Source organism: Gopherus flavomarginatus, chromosome 22 (genome assembly GCF_025201925.1).
Source record: "Gopherus flavomarginatus isolate rGopFla2 chromosome 22, rGopFla2.mat.asm, whole genome shotgun sequence".
NCBI lineage: Eukaryota > Metazoa > Chordata > Testudines > Testudinidae > Gopherus > Gopherus flavomarginatus.
Window position 1 is genome coordinate 4127526 of NC_066638.1, and position 15273 is coordinate 4142798.

Genomic DNA, 15273 nt, shown 5'->3' on the forward strand with positions numbered 1-15273 from the left:
CAGCTGGATTAGTGGATTAGAATGGAAGGATGGTAGCAGGAGAAACAGCCTTTTGCTTCATTGCTGCATGGGTCAAACTGAACAGCAGTCTGACAAGCCATGGAAATTTGAGTAGGAAACCTGCTGTCAGCCCTGTGGAGGCCAGCCTAAGTTTTAAAAATGGAGTTAGTGTCTTAAATGTCCTGGGAACATTTTTGGCAGTCCTTGGGGTGTTACTTGTCAGGGGAAGAGAGTACTGGATTGGAGCATGTACATAATTGTGGGAAGTGTAACCATGCTGTAAGTGAACAATCAGCCATATGTACATTACAGGTGCTTCAAGTGTAATACCAATGATGTCTGTTTGGGTTTTTGGTTTCTTAACCTCACTCCCAAAAGTAGATCATCAGCAAGTGGAACAACAAGTGGTATTACTGATTGAGCTTCCAATTGTGGGCTTAGTCATCCTTAATGAACGGCCCTGTTAAGTGTGGTTAGCAGTACCTGCTCAACAGGCTGGGGGCTGCAGGCCAGTAGTGAGGTATAGTGGCAAAGCGGCAGTGGGAGTCCAGCCCCACAACCCACAATGCTGAGCTTGCCATCACGCTTTTCTGCATCGTACTGAGCTATTTCCAGTTACCCATACAATTGTTCAGATACAGGACAATCTGTCCAGGAAAGGGGGGATTTCAGTCAGATATTTGGCATCTCATAAGTCATTGCTCTTTCGTTCAAGCAACTACAAAGAAAGCATGTTTCAGCTGCAGAGGGATGTCTAAGTTGCATTTTCTGTGTGTTAACCATTTATCTGGCAAGATTATAGGCAAGTCCTCATGTTACATACTCAAGCTAACTTCCCTTTAGGTTTGGGTGGTAATTAGGTCCCATTTTACTCATCACTTATGAATATTACATAGTTCAACTGAATTATTCATGTTAGTTTAGACCTGAGCTAAAACAGAAGGGGGCAGGTGCTCAGGGAAAGAGGCTTAGAGGACTCTTCCAGCATGCATCTGACGAAGTGGGTATTCACCCACGAAAGCTCATGCTCCAAAACGTCTGTTAATCTATAAGGTGCTACAGGATTCTTTGCTGCTCTTCCAGCACTAGCTCTCACCACTGCCTTTGGGAAGTTACTTAGTGAAATGAATGAACGTGGCAGAACATTACACTTAGCAGTGCCAAAAATATCCTTGGGACTAAGCAGCCCACTTGTTCTGGACTTGCAAGCAAGGAAAGGTACTCCTGCTCACCATACTCTCTCTGAATCCCCCATGAATCCTGCTCTTCCAGACGCTGAGTATGTGGCTTTGTTGCCCCAGCTATCTCACAGATACTCTAGCCTTCGTCAGCAGCAGAGCAGTTGGAAATTTCACTTAGAGCAGGTGAGTCCCCTACCACCTGTGTGTTGGTGTGTACCATTTTCTTAAATACTTGTAAGATCTCTTTACTGTGCCTGATTAAATCATAAAAATTAAAGTAGGGGGAGAATAGGTCATACCTTGTCTGGTTGGCTAATGCAGAACTGTGGTTTTCCTCTTCCCACCTCCTTCAGACAAATACTCCATTCTGCAGTGATCTCTTAGCTTTGTCACCAGCAGTGGGGCTTCTACCACTGCCTTGGAGACTATTCCGCCATCTAAGGCAGGGGGTCGGCAGCCTTTCAGAGATGGTGTGCCGAGTCTTCATTTATTCACTCTAATTTAAGGTTTCACGTGCCAGTCATACATTTTAACATTTTTAGAAGGTCTCTTTCTATAAGTCTATAATATATAACTAAACTATGGTTGTATGTAAAGTAAATAAGGTTTTTAAAAGGTTTAAGAAGCTTCATTTAAAATTAAAGTGCAGAGCCCCCAGACCGGTGGCCAGGACCCAGGCAGTGCGAGTGCCACTGAAAATCAGCTCGTATGCCACCTTCGGCCCGCGTGCCATAGGTTGCCTATCCCTGACCTAAGGCGTGGTCTACGCACGGGGGGTGGGGGGTTGATCTAAGTTATGCAACTTCAGCTATGTCAATAACGTAGCCGAAGTCGATGTACTTACTGTGGTGAGTGGACGGGAGGGCGCTTGGGGGTCATTCGCTGCCTGCTGATCCACAGGTAGTGTAGACACACCCTAATGTGATGTTAGAATCCAGGGCTTTCAATTAAAAGAATCCAAACTCAGGTGCCTCGCTGCAAACCACCTTGCAAAGTCAGAAAGCAAAGCTAGGTCATGCACATCCAAGACAGAAATGTGGCTTTAGCACTTGGAGCTCAGCTCAAGTCAATTATTCCCCTGGCATACCTTGCCATGCTGCCTGGGCTCCCACCCAGGCTCATGCTGCTGCTTTACTCTCAAATGGAAACACAGCATCTCTATCCAGTCTGTAGCTGCAGTACTTTGGAAGCCTTGAGGTACCACTGCTCTGTTTCCAGTGCATCAGGGATGCCAGAGTTCTCTGCCTGAAGGCAGTGCAGGGCACAAATGCTATGCTATGGATTGTAATTGCTATGCAATTGCAGAGCTATTAACTGTAGTATGTAACTATCACTTAAATCAGCCTCTGTACAGACAGTGTCAGGGTAGCTAATGTAATGGCTGATATATTTTTTTTTTTTTTTAAAAAGGCTCTAGAGGTGCTCCTGGCAATTATAGGCCAGTTAACCTAATTTCAGTTTCAGAAAAAGTGGTTGGAACTAGAGTAAAGAACAATTATCAGACACATGAACAGTCAAGCTAGAAGGACATAGCAAGCGTGTCCCACAGTCATCAGTCCTGGGTCCAGTGCTGTTCAATATCTTCAATGATTTAGACAATGGCATAGAAAGTATACTTAAAGTTTGGATGATACCAAGCTGGGACAGATTTCAAGTGCTTTGGAGGATAGAATTAAAATTCAAAATGTTCTGGCCAAATGGTCTGAAGTAAATAGGATGAAATTCATGAAGGACAAATGCAAAGTACTCCACTTAGGAAGGAACAATGTGTTTGCACCCATACACAGTGCGAAATGACTGCCTAAGCAGGAGTACTGCGGCAAGGGATGTGGGGGTCATAGTGGATCACAAGCTTAATATGAGTGAAGTGAAACACTTGCAAAAAAAAAACAACAAACAAAAAAGACCAATGCTAGGTTGTACTAGCAGGAGTGTGGTAAGCAAGACATGAGCAGTAATTCTTCTGCTCTACTTGGCTGATGAGGCCTCAGCTGGAGTGTTGTGTCCAGTTCTGGGCACCACATTTCAAGAAGGATGTGAACAAATTGGAGAGAGGCTAGAGAAAAGCAACAAAACTGATTAAAGGTCTAGAAAACATGACTTTTAAGGGAAGATTTAAAAAAATCGGGGTTGTTTAATCTGGAGCAGAGAAGATGGAGGGATATAACCATTTTCAAGTACATAAAAGGTTGTTACAGGAAGGAGGGAGAAAAATTATTCTTGTTAACCTCTGAGGACAGGACAAAAAGCAATGGGCTTAAATTGTAGCAAGAGTGGTTTAGGTTGGACATTAGGGAAAACTTCCTGTCAGGGTAGTTAAGCACTGGAATAAATTGCCTAGGGAGGTTGTAGAATTTCCATCATTGGAGATTTTTAAGGACAGGTTGGACAAAAACTACAGGGTATTGGGCTCAATGGACTATTGGTCTGACCCCATATGGCCACTTTTTGTGTGTGAGGATCAGAAATGGGGTTACAAATGTGGAGGGACTGGGAGGATGCAGTGAGGTGGGAGCGGAACTGCTAAGAGCCTGAGAAAACTAGCTCAAACAGCCAGAGGAGCAGGTAATGCTGGGGGAAGATGTCGGGGGGTGGGAGTGGGGAAAGTGTGCAAAAGGATGGAAAGGGGGACAGAGCCATGAGTTGCTGCAAAGAAGTGGGCTAGGGGCTTAGGCAGTGCTTGGAAGAGAGGAGCAGTGGCTGAGGTAGATGCGAAAGGGGGGGGGGAATAAGGCCAGGGGGGTAAGAATTAGCTGAGTTTGAATACAGTGCTGCCCCTTGCAGCAGGGCACAGCATTTCTGCAATCCTCATGGAATAATTGCCCGAGTGTCTCCCTGCAAGGTGTAGATTCCATATCCTCCGCAGCAATCCTCTCTCTAAGGCTGTGTGGCCAATCACGCCATATGGGCGAAGAAGCCATTACAGCTTCCCTACTTTAAAGGGAGTCCAGACTGGAGACTGTAAATATCACCCCTGCCCCCTCCACCCCAAAAGCTTTGAATGGAATGAATTGTCTTTGACTCCAGGGCACATTATTGTCCTTTTATGCAGGTGAATGAATTAACCTGCTTGTAACAAAGCCCAGCTTGCCTGCAGCAAACGCCTAGCTCCTCTGGCCTTTGTCAAGGGTATCCAAAGCAATGGGCTGTCAGCCTCAGGGTGTGTCAAAGAGCTCCCTAAGGCTCATGACATACTCCCCCTCACGCCCCGCTATATTATTAGGGCAGCGTTTCTCAACCTGGGGTCTGTGGGCCCCCTGGATCAACTCTTCTCCCTCTGGTGACACAGCGGGGCTGTCTGCCCTGGTCCCACACTGCTCCTGGAAGCAGCTGGAATGTCCCTGGGGGGGGCAGGGGTGTCTCTGCCCACTGCCCCTGCCCCAAGCACCAACTCTGCAGCTCCCATTGGCCGAGACCCCCCCCCCAGGCTCCCCCACCTAGCAGCCGCTGCTAGAGAGATGTCGGTCGCTTTTAGGAGCTGCCCAAGGTAAGTGCTGCCTGGCTGGAGCCCACACCTCTCATCCTCTCCTGCACCTCAGCCCAGAGCCCACACCCAAACTCCCTACCAGAGTCTGCACCTCTCACGCCCTCCAGCACCCCACCTCCCTCCCAGAACCCACATCCCACACCCCTGCCTGCCTGCCCCCAAACTCCCTTCCAGAGCCCCAGACTACACTGCATTGTACCCCCAGGAGGGATGGAAGAGCTTGAGAAACCACTGCTCAAAATCACCAGTTCTCAGACTTTGGGCTCTGGTGTCCCACATCTCAGCTGTATAAGTACTTGGCATGTCACCTTCATGGTTGCAAGCAGTCTAGTCATCTAGTTGCAAGCAGTCTAGTCATGGATTCTTGTTCTGCCACCAGCCTGATTTTGGCCACATGCCACCGCTGTCTGAGACCCACCCAGAACAGGAAGGAGCCCTCTGAATCTGGTGTGGGCAGTGAACTCACTCCCAGGGCTGCACTTGGCCCACTCTCAGGACTCCAAGGAGCCTGGATGGCTGTTCCTTGCTGGAAATGGAAATGACACCTCCCATCGTTCCCTGCTGCCCCTTCCTGTCCTGGGATGGTAAAGAAGAAATTCTGGTCCCATAATTCCTAGGCTCAGATTCTGGCATGATGATAATGGACCCCAGCACAGACCTGCAGACATGCTGCAATAGCAGAGCAAAGCAGTGCCTGTGTTTTAAGTGCTACAACCCCAGTTACATCCTCCCCCTGAACGGGAGCAGCAATTTGCCTAGAATTCCATTTCCTGAATGGGCTGTTATGAGGCAGGGGACATCATGCTGTACTGGGGGGTTGGGACACCTGGGTTCCATGTCCAGCTTTGCCACTGATCTGCTGTGTCATTTCACCTCTTTGTGCCTATAGCGATGCTGACCCAACCTTTATAAATCACCTTGTTGTGGCAGAAGCAGGATAGCAGCTCCGGACTTCTCCCTTGTGCTCCTCTTGCTAGGCAGAGCATTTCTGAGAGGGGCAGCAGTGGTTGGAACCCGGCCCCTGCTGAAGGCAGCTCATGCAAGGACCCTGACATTTCAAAGGGAAGAACCCCACACCAGCACAGCCAACCCTGGAGTGGGAGTCATCCCTGACCTGCTCACCCAAGGGCCAGCAGCAGAGAGGGCAAAGGGGTTTGCAGCTCCAGACTATGCAGACAGGGTGAAAGGAAAATGGGCTCCAGGCTTCCAAATTGGCAGGCAGCTGGGCCCTGACGGAGTCTTTCAAAGGACTTCAATGCACGTTGGATTTGGGTCTTTGGCTCTGGATTTGAACTCTTGCTCTCCTGTGTCTGCTCCCTGATCTAACCCCTGGTCTTGTCTTTAAAGCAGGTGCAAAGCTTTCCTCACCAAAAGAGAATGCTCTGCTCTGCAAGGCCTCCTAAAGAACAACAAGTTACCTTCCTAAGACCTCCCCCAGGGCCAATCTACTCCACAGGTAGCAGAGCACAAGATGGTGGCATTTCCAGCCTGAGGGAGAGGACAGGAACCCATCGAGGGCCGAGGAAACAACAGGCCTACGTGCACTTCTCCAGTCCCATCCGACCAGCTGTCAAGACATCTCCCAGCAAGTCGAAGCCTAATGGGAACAACCTCCCAGCAGGAGCAGTGGCCCAGAGGAATATGCAGCCAGCAGCACCGAAACCCTTTCCTGGTGCTACAGCGCAGAGTTTGCTGGAGTGTGGGCTCACTTGCCTGCCATTGGCCTGGGGGGATCTGCCTTTGCTGCCCCAGATCAGAAAATCCAGAGCAGAGATCCACGTCTATATACCCAGAGGGGAAGACAACACAGGCTGTGAATCGCTGAGGGAAGATATGGACAGTAAGCTGAGTTCATTGAGCTTGCAAGATGAGAAGTGAATTAGTTCACTGGGAATTTAGTGTCTGACCTTGAATGCACTAGCAACACAGTCTCAGGTGTGGTTCTGCTGCATCCCTAGCATGTAACAATGGATTCTCTTCCATTATAAATCTAATGCTTGGTGGGGGGGAACCATCTTCTGAGATCCTTTTCTCTAGGGTGTTTAAGACAGAGGGAAGGATTCCTGGGTTGTCTTTCTAGCCCCACTGCTGTGTGTCTTTGGACAAGTCACTTAACCTCTCTGCGTCTCAGTCTCTCTACAATGGGGATAACGCTGACCTGCTGTGGGGTTTGATTCAGTAATACTTGTAAACTGCAAACAAAAGTTGCTGAAAGAAGTGTTGGAAAAAATCCCCCAGTATCCTCCAGTAATGGTCCAAGACGCCACGTCAGCATCACTCCAGCGTTAATTGCTCAGTGCAGCACCCAGTCCCTACTGCCACATTTCTGATCTCGTGCTATCGAAGTCATTGGATTTACAGGGGTGTGGTAACCTAAAAATTCCCAGGCTGGATCAGACCCATGGTCTACCTAGCCCAGTGTCCTGTCTGAGAGTGGCCAACACCAGGTGCTTTAGAGGAAGGTGGAAGAACCGTCCTCTCCCCCCAGACAGGTGTGGAATAATCTGCCCCTGTGAAAGCCTCATCCTGATCGCTGATAGAGAGTGGCTTAAGCCCTGATTTTTAGAGCACAACCCAAAGTCAGTGCAAACTGGGCACACTCAGATGCTTTGAAAAGCAAGCTCTGTGCCTCCCAAGAAGAGGTGGGGTATGCAGAGAGCATCTTTAAGATGTGCTGGAATGTAAAGCTGTTGGGGTAAATCATAACCTAGGAGGTTATGCCCTCTGTAATCTCCGTTTTTAAATGCCTGGGGGATGAATTCAGGCCGAGCATAACCCCACCAAGGCTGGGGCTGTTACAGCAGCAAGTATTTGATCCTTATGGCACTTGAAATGGGCATCTTATGTTCTTGGATGAGGGGGAATTAAATGGTTCTTGCAGCATTTTAAAAATTAAAACCAGGCCTGTTTTGCATACTAAGCAGTCCCAGCAAGACAGAATTTGGATCAAAATTACCAGGAGTTTCCAGAACACATGAAAGGATTGGGGTGAAACCTCTTCTCTATTTAAACACAAGCAGATTCTTTTTCATCTGAAGTAAAATGATTTCCTCAGGCTGGCTTCTCCTTAGGCTCTCCTGCTTTAACAAGAGTCCTGAGAGGACAGTTTAATGTTTCATGCAGTGACGTGCAAGGTATTAAGGACACAAAATCCCGTCCTGGAAGAAGGGAACGAGGTTGCCTGATGCAGGAATCTATTATTCAGAAATGATTTTTAAAAAGGCTTTCACAGAAAACCCCACTTGAATTCTGCCCTTGTCTCTGCCACATTTCCAGTTGTTGATTAGTTTGCAGTCCAGAATAGTTCAGGATACTGCAGACTGGCCTGGAGGTGCCCTGTCTGACCAGCTCTCCAACATCTGAGGGGTCGGGGAAGGAAAATACGACAGACAGAACTGGGCTGTGTTTGTTCCATTCCATTCCACAGTCCCACATGCTAAACTTTTCAAAGGAAGGACCGATGGCAAAAAACTGACTTTGGTTTGACCCAAATAAATACAGCACTAGAGCAAAGATTGCTTTAGCCTCAGGAATGTAACTGCAAAGACTTATGCACGTGCTCAACTCTACTTATGCATATAGGCCCACTGAAGCAAGTCTGTAAAGGCCACGTGCATGCCCTGAAGTGGCCCTCTTGTCTCCAGAAGCCCAGTATAGTAAGATGAGGCCCTGAAACATAAATCCTTGTATCATAGACCCGGTATGAGGCCTAAGGCCTGAACTAAAGTAATGGTCACGACTTTGCTAACATAAAGCAAAGTTAAGCTGTGAGCCAGAGGCAGGCCCTGCTCACAGAAGTTGGCAAGAAGAAGGCTGCTCATTGAATGAATATATGTGCCAGGATGGCACCAGAACATCCCGGTACGAACACATCCCACAGAGATAACGAGGAACTGGCTGACCCATCCTAAAGACAGGGTCAAAAGGACAATATGATGGATAGGCTTGTTTGTTTGAACCAACGTGCACCAGGAGAGAAGCAGCACCCTAAAACGCAGAGGGGTTCAACCTCAATGCGTCAGGACTGATGTGTAACTTGTTTGTAGCTGTGTGTAAGAATGCTTCTTCTTCGAGTGATTGCTCACATCCATTCCAGTTAGGTGTGCGCGCCGTGCGTGCACGTTCGTCGGAAACTTTTTACCCTAGCAACTCCAGTGGGCCGGCAGGTCGCCCCCTGGAGTGGCGCCGCCATGGCGCCCAATATATATCCCTGCCGGCCCACCCGCTCCTCAGTTCCTTCTTACCGCCGTGTCGGTCGTTGGAACTGTGGAGCGCGGCATAGCTGTCCTCCACGTCCCTAGCTCTCCTTGTTTTTCTATCGTTATCTCTATTGTAGTTGTTAATTAGACTGTTAAGTTAGATAGTAGTAGTTAAGTGTTAAGTAGTTGTAAATAGTTTTTCGCCGGGGGCTTAGCCCTTCCCGGCACCCGGCACCGGGCTCATGCCTGGTTCGCCGGGCTTCAAGCAGTGTGCGGCCTGCAAGAAGCCTATGCCCACCAGCGACCCCCACGACGCGTGCCTGAAGTGCCTGGGGGAATTGCATAGATCCGACAAGTGCCGCATCTGCAAGGCTTTTAAGCCAAGGACTAAGAAGGAGAGGGATCAAAGGCTCCGGACTCTCCTCATGGAGGCGGCACTTGACCCGGCGGCTTCGCAGGCCGTGATCTCGGCGCCGGCACCGGATCGCACCGGCACCGAGAAGACTCCCCGGCACCGACCTTCTCCGGCACCGGGGACAGAGCCTAGGCCGTCGAAGTCCATTACTCCGGCCAGGCACACCCGAGTGGAGCGCCCGGCCTCAGCATCGGCCGCGGCGCCGCCGGCACCGTCGACTCCGGGCCCGGCGGGTCCGTCGAGTCCGGTGCCGCCAAGCTCCCCCATGACATCTGGGGTCGAGATAGTGGTGCCATCTACACCAGAGACCTTCGCCTCGGCACGGGACCTCATAGCCATGACCGAGCCCACTCAGCTACCACCCCCGGTACCTCCGGTGCGGGTCGTGTCCAGAGGCAAGCCTATGATGTCGGCACCGTCCCGGGACTCTCGTTCTCGCTCCAGGTCCCGACGTCACGGTCGCTCCAGATCCCGCCGCCGCTCGCAGTCCCGGCACCGCTCCCCTCAGCGGTACCGGTCGCACTCGCGGCGCCGGTCGACACCGAGACGATCGCGGTCAGACTCCAGCCGTCGTTACCGGCACCGCGAGTCCAGGAGCCGATCCAGACGTTCGCCGCACCGGTCGACCTCCCGGCGCCGAGCTGGTGGCAGGTCCCGGTCCCGGTCGACCTCCCGGTACCGAACCGGTGGCAGGTCCCGATCCCGGCACCGAAGCGGCGCCCGGTACCGATCCAGATCCCGGCACCGTGGCAGAACTCGGTCCCGCTCCCGGCACCGTTACGACTCCCGGCACCGGTCCCCGGCACTGAGACGATCGCCCGTGCCGGCCCGCGCGGACCCTTACCATCCAGGGTCCGCCCCGCCATGGCCCTCTAGGCAGCCGTCCGTGTCTTCGCTGGCGGACAGTGGGTACGCGCTGGGCACCGACCGGCAGGCGGCGCTGTTCAGCGAGCCTCCACAGCAGGACCCAGCCCCACAGCAATGGGGTTTCTGGACACCCTGGGCATATCATCAGGCCCAGGGCCCCCAACAGCTCCCTGCTAGGCCGGCGACTGCGGAGCGCAGGGCACCTGAGGCCTCGTTGTCTCGCCCCCCTCCCTCCCCGGATGGGGAGGAAGGATCCAAGCACCAGGACTCCACTTTGGCTCCTGAGGCAGAGGCGAGGGCCGAGGGAGACCCCCCTTTAGACACCCTCTTGCCGGGGGTCTCCTCATCTTCTTCCCCTGATGAAGCGGTGGCTGGGACCTCCTCCAACAGCCCCCCCCCGCTGGACCTCAGGGCGCACCAGGACCTCCTCCGGCGAGTAGCCCAAAACCTGAGTCTACAAGCCGAGGAGGTCTCGGAGGTAGAGGACCCTATTGTCACCATCCTCTCGGCAGACGCTCCCACCAGGGTCGCCCTGCCGTTCATACGGACCATCCAGGCCAACGCCAACACCATCTGGCAGTCTCCGGCCTCCATTCCTCCCACTGCGAAGGGCGTCGAGAGGAAGTACATGGCTCCTTCTAAGGGCTACGAGTACCTCCACGTACACCCGACTCCGTGTTCCCTGGTGGTCCAATCCGTCAATGATAAAGAGCGTCATGGTCAGGAGGCTCCAGCCCCCAAATCCAGGGAGGCCAGGCGGATGGATCTCCTCGGCCGTAAGGTGTACTCGGCTGGGGCGCTGCAACTCAGGGTCTCCAACCAACAGGCCCTGTTAAGCAGATACGCCTTTAACTCCTGGGTGGCAGCAGACAAATTCAAGGAGCTGTTGCCACAAGATGCTCGTCAGGAGTTTGCGGCCATCTTAGGGGAAGGCAAGAAGGTCGCACGCACGTCCTTGCAAGCCTCTCTGGACGCTGCGGATTCGGCTGCCCGTACCCTCGCGTCGGGTGTAACAATGCGTCGCCTCTCCTGGCTGCAGGTTTCCGGCCTTCCGCCGGAGCTCCAGCACACAATACAGGACCTTCCTTTTGAAGGCCAAGGGCTGTTCTCGGATAAGACAGACCCTAGACTCAAGAGTCTAAAAGACAACCGAGTCATCATGAGGTCACTGGGGATGCACACTCCAGTGACGCAACGCAGACCCTTCCGGCCGCAGCAACAGCAACAACAGCGCAGGCCGTATCTCCAGTTCCGCCAGCGGCAGGACCTTAACAGGCGCCGCGGCAGGAACGGAAGGCGCAGGCACTCGGGGAACCAAGGGGGCCAAAACCAAGGCTCCTCTAAGCCCCCGCCTGGTCCCAAGCCTTCATTTTGAAGGTGCGCCCGAGGGCGCAGTAACAGTTTCCCCATTGGATCCTTTCCCCCCGTTTTCCAACCGCCTTTCTTTTTTCCTCCCGGCGTGGTCCCTAATAACATCAGACCGCTGGGTCTTACGCACGGTGCAGTCGGGATACCGCCTGCAGTTTGTTTCATTTCCTCCTCCCCGCCCCCCTTCCTCGTCCCTCTTCAGGGACCCCTCTCACGAGCAATTCCTTCGGCAGGAGGTGCAGACGCTCCTCGGCAAAGGAGCTATAGAGGCGGTGCCGGAGAACGAGAAAGGCAAGGGGTTTTATTCCCGCTACTTTCTGATCCCCAAGGCCAAGGGAGGCCTCAGGCCCATCCTCGACCTGCGAGAGCTCAACAAGTACCTGGTGAAGTTGAAGTTCCGCATGGTTTCCTTGGGGACCATTATCCCATCCCTGGATCTGGGAGACTGGTACGCCGCCCTCGACATGCAGGACGCGTATTTTCACATTGCTATCTGGCCACCCCACAGACGTTTCCTTCGCTTCCTTGTGGGGTCTCTGCATTACCAATTTGCAGTCCTCCCATTTGGCTTGTCCACGGCCCCGAGAGTGTTTACGAAATGCATGGCAGTTGTTGTGGCGCAGCTTCGGCGCAGTCGTATCCACGTGTTCCCGTATCTGGACGATTGGTTGATTCGAGGCACGTCGCACCAACAAGTCTGCAGCCATGTCCGTGTGATCACCGACATGTTCGCCGCTCTGGGCCTCTTGGTGAACACAGACAAGTCCACCCTGGCCCCCACACAAAGGGTGGAATTCATCGGGGCCGTCCTGGACGCCACTGTGGGCAGGGCCTTGCTGCCATTGCAGCGGTTCCAGGCCTTGTCGGCCATCGTGCAACGGCTACAGACAGCCCCCTTGACGTCAGTGAGGACGTGTCTAACCCTGTTAGGCCACATGGCGGCCTGTACTTTCGTGACCAATTACGCTCGGCTCCGCATGAGGCCACTCCAGCTGTGGCTCATCGGTCATTACAGGCCGACAAGACAGCCACTAGATATGTTAATCACGATCCCCCAGGGGGTCTTAGATTCTCTCGACTGGTGGCTGGACCAGTCAGTGTTGTGTGCGGGTCTCCCCTTCCACCCATCTCAGCCCTCGGTGTCCCTAACAACAGATGCCTCAGATCTCGGCTGGGGGGCCCACGCAGGGACCCTGAGGACGCAGGGCCTGTGGTCCCAGGAGGAGGTGCGGCTACACATCAACATGCGGGAGTTGAGAGCGGTCCGTCTTGCTTGTCAAACGTTCTGTCATCAGCTCCAGGGTCGTTGTGTCGCGGTGTTCACCGACAACACGACGACCATGTATTATATCAACAAGCAGGGCGGCACCAGATCCTCCTCCCTGTGCCACGAGGCGATACGACTCTGGGACTTTTGTGTAGCCCACTCCATTCACCTCATGGCTTCCTTCCTCCCCGGAGTACGGAACACGCTGGCGGATCGATTGAGCAGATCCTTCCTGTCACACGAGTGGTCCCTCCGCCCAGACGTCGCCCTCTCCATCTTCCGGAGGTGGGGTTATCCCCGGGTGGACCTCTTCGCGTCCAAAGGGAACAGGAAGTGCCAAGCGTTCTGCTCCTTTCAGGGCAGGGAGCCCGGGTCGATAGCGGATGCCTTTCTCATCCAGTGGTCGACCCACCTGTACTATGCGTTTCCCCCATTCCCGTTGGTCCACAGGGTCCTTCTGAAGGTGCGCAGGGACAGGGCTCACGTGATCATGGTAGCCCCGGCATGGCCCAGACAGCACTGGTACCCCATGCTGCTGGACCTGACCATAGCCGACCCAGTTCCCCTGCCCCTTCATCCGGACCTGATTACCCAGGAGCACGGGACCCTCTGTCACCCGGACCTGCAGTCGCTGCACCTAGCGGCGTGGCTCCTGCGTGGCTGACTGGCTCTGAGCTGCGCTGTTCCACGCCGGTGAGGGAGGTGCTCTTGGGCAGCAGGAAGCCGTCCACAAGAGCGACATATTTGGCCAAATGGAAGCGCTTCTCCTTTTGGTGCGTGGAGAAAAATCTCCGCCCTATGGAAGTTTCAGTAGCCGACATCTTAGACTACATTTGGTCCCTCAAAGGGCAAGGTCTGGCCATATCGTCGTTACGAGTCCACCTAGCAGCTATCTCCACCTTTCACCCGGGTGCGGATGGTCGCTCTGTTTTTTCCCACCCGACGGTGTCTAGATTCCTTAAGGGGCTGGAACGTTTATACCCTAACGTCCGTCCCCCTGCTCCAACCTGGGATCTTAACCTGGTGTTGTCCCGGCTCATGGGGCCCCCCTTTGAGCCGTTAGCTACTTGCTCCCTGCTTTACCTCTCTTGGAAGACGGCCTTTCTAGTAGCTATCACCTCAGCTAGACGGGTGTCGGAACTCCGGGCTCTTGTGGTAGACCCCCCATACACGGTCTTCCACAAGGACAAGGTGCAGCTGAGACCACACCCTGCTTTTCTCCCCAAGGTGGTCTCAGCCTTCCACGTCAACCAAGAGATATTCCTCCCGGTTTTTTTCCCGAAACCTCACTCCTCAGGCAGGGAGCAGCAGCTCCACTCGCTTGATGTCCGTAGGGCTCTCGCGTTCTACGTGGAGAGGACTAAGCCCTTCCGCAAATCCCCCCAGCTTTTCGTGGCAGTAGCGGACCGCATGAAAGGGCTTCCTATCTCCTCCCAGAGGTTATCCTCTTGGGTAACGTCCTGCATCAGGACCTGCTATGACTTGGCCCACGTCCCTACGGGCCGTGTGACTGCGCATTCTACCAGGGCGCAGGCGTCGTCGCTGGCTTTCCTTGCCCGTGTGCCCATCCAGGAAATCTGTCGGGCAGCGACCTGGTCATCGGTCCACACCTTTGCTTCCCACTACGCCCTGGTCCAGCAGTCTAGAGAGGATGCGGCCTTCGGATCTGCTGTGCTCCATGCCGCGACTTCTCGCTCCGACCCCACCGCCTAGGTATGGCTTGGGATTCACCTAACTGGAATGGATGTGAGCAATCACTCGAAGAAGAAAAGACGGTTACTCACCTTTGTAACTGTTGTTCTTCGAGATGTGTTGCTCACATCCATTCCACACCCGCCCTCCTTCCCCACTGTCGGAGTCGCCGGCAAGAAGGAACTGAGGAGCGGGTGGGCCGGCAGGGATATATATTGGGCGCCATGGCGGCGCCACTCCAGGGGGCGACCTGCCGGCCCACTGGAGTTGCTAGGGTAAAAAGTTTCCGACGAACGTGCACGCGCGGCGCGCACACCTAACTGGAATGGATGTGAGCAACACATCTCGAAGAACAACAGTTACAAAGGTGAGTAACCGTCTTATCCCTGGGGCAGTGGAGAGCCCTGCCGCTGACTGAGCCAATCCATTGTCAGGGGGCGCATAGTATGTCCTGTAGAGTCTTTGGAGAACTATTACTGTGCTTCATTTGGTAATAACCCTGGCCGGGTGCCTTCGTACTTTATCGGAGTCTGTGGTTATTGGGGGTTCTCTCGGGGTCTGCTGTGCCAGAGATCTGCAGAACCGGGGCAGCACACATAGGGAACATGCATACAGCCAACAGTTATCAACACAGAGCAGAGCAGAGCACCACGCTGGTGGCATCTGACGACACCCTGGTTGGTTGGTTGGTTTTTTAAATGGAAGTTCCCAGCTGTTCAGGTTGTCTTGAAAACATGGACCCACAGCTCAGCAGATGCAGTGATGCCCTTCTGCATTTACACAACAGGAAGAGGGTG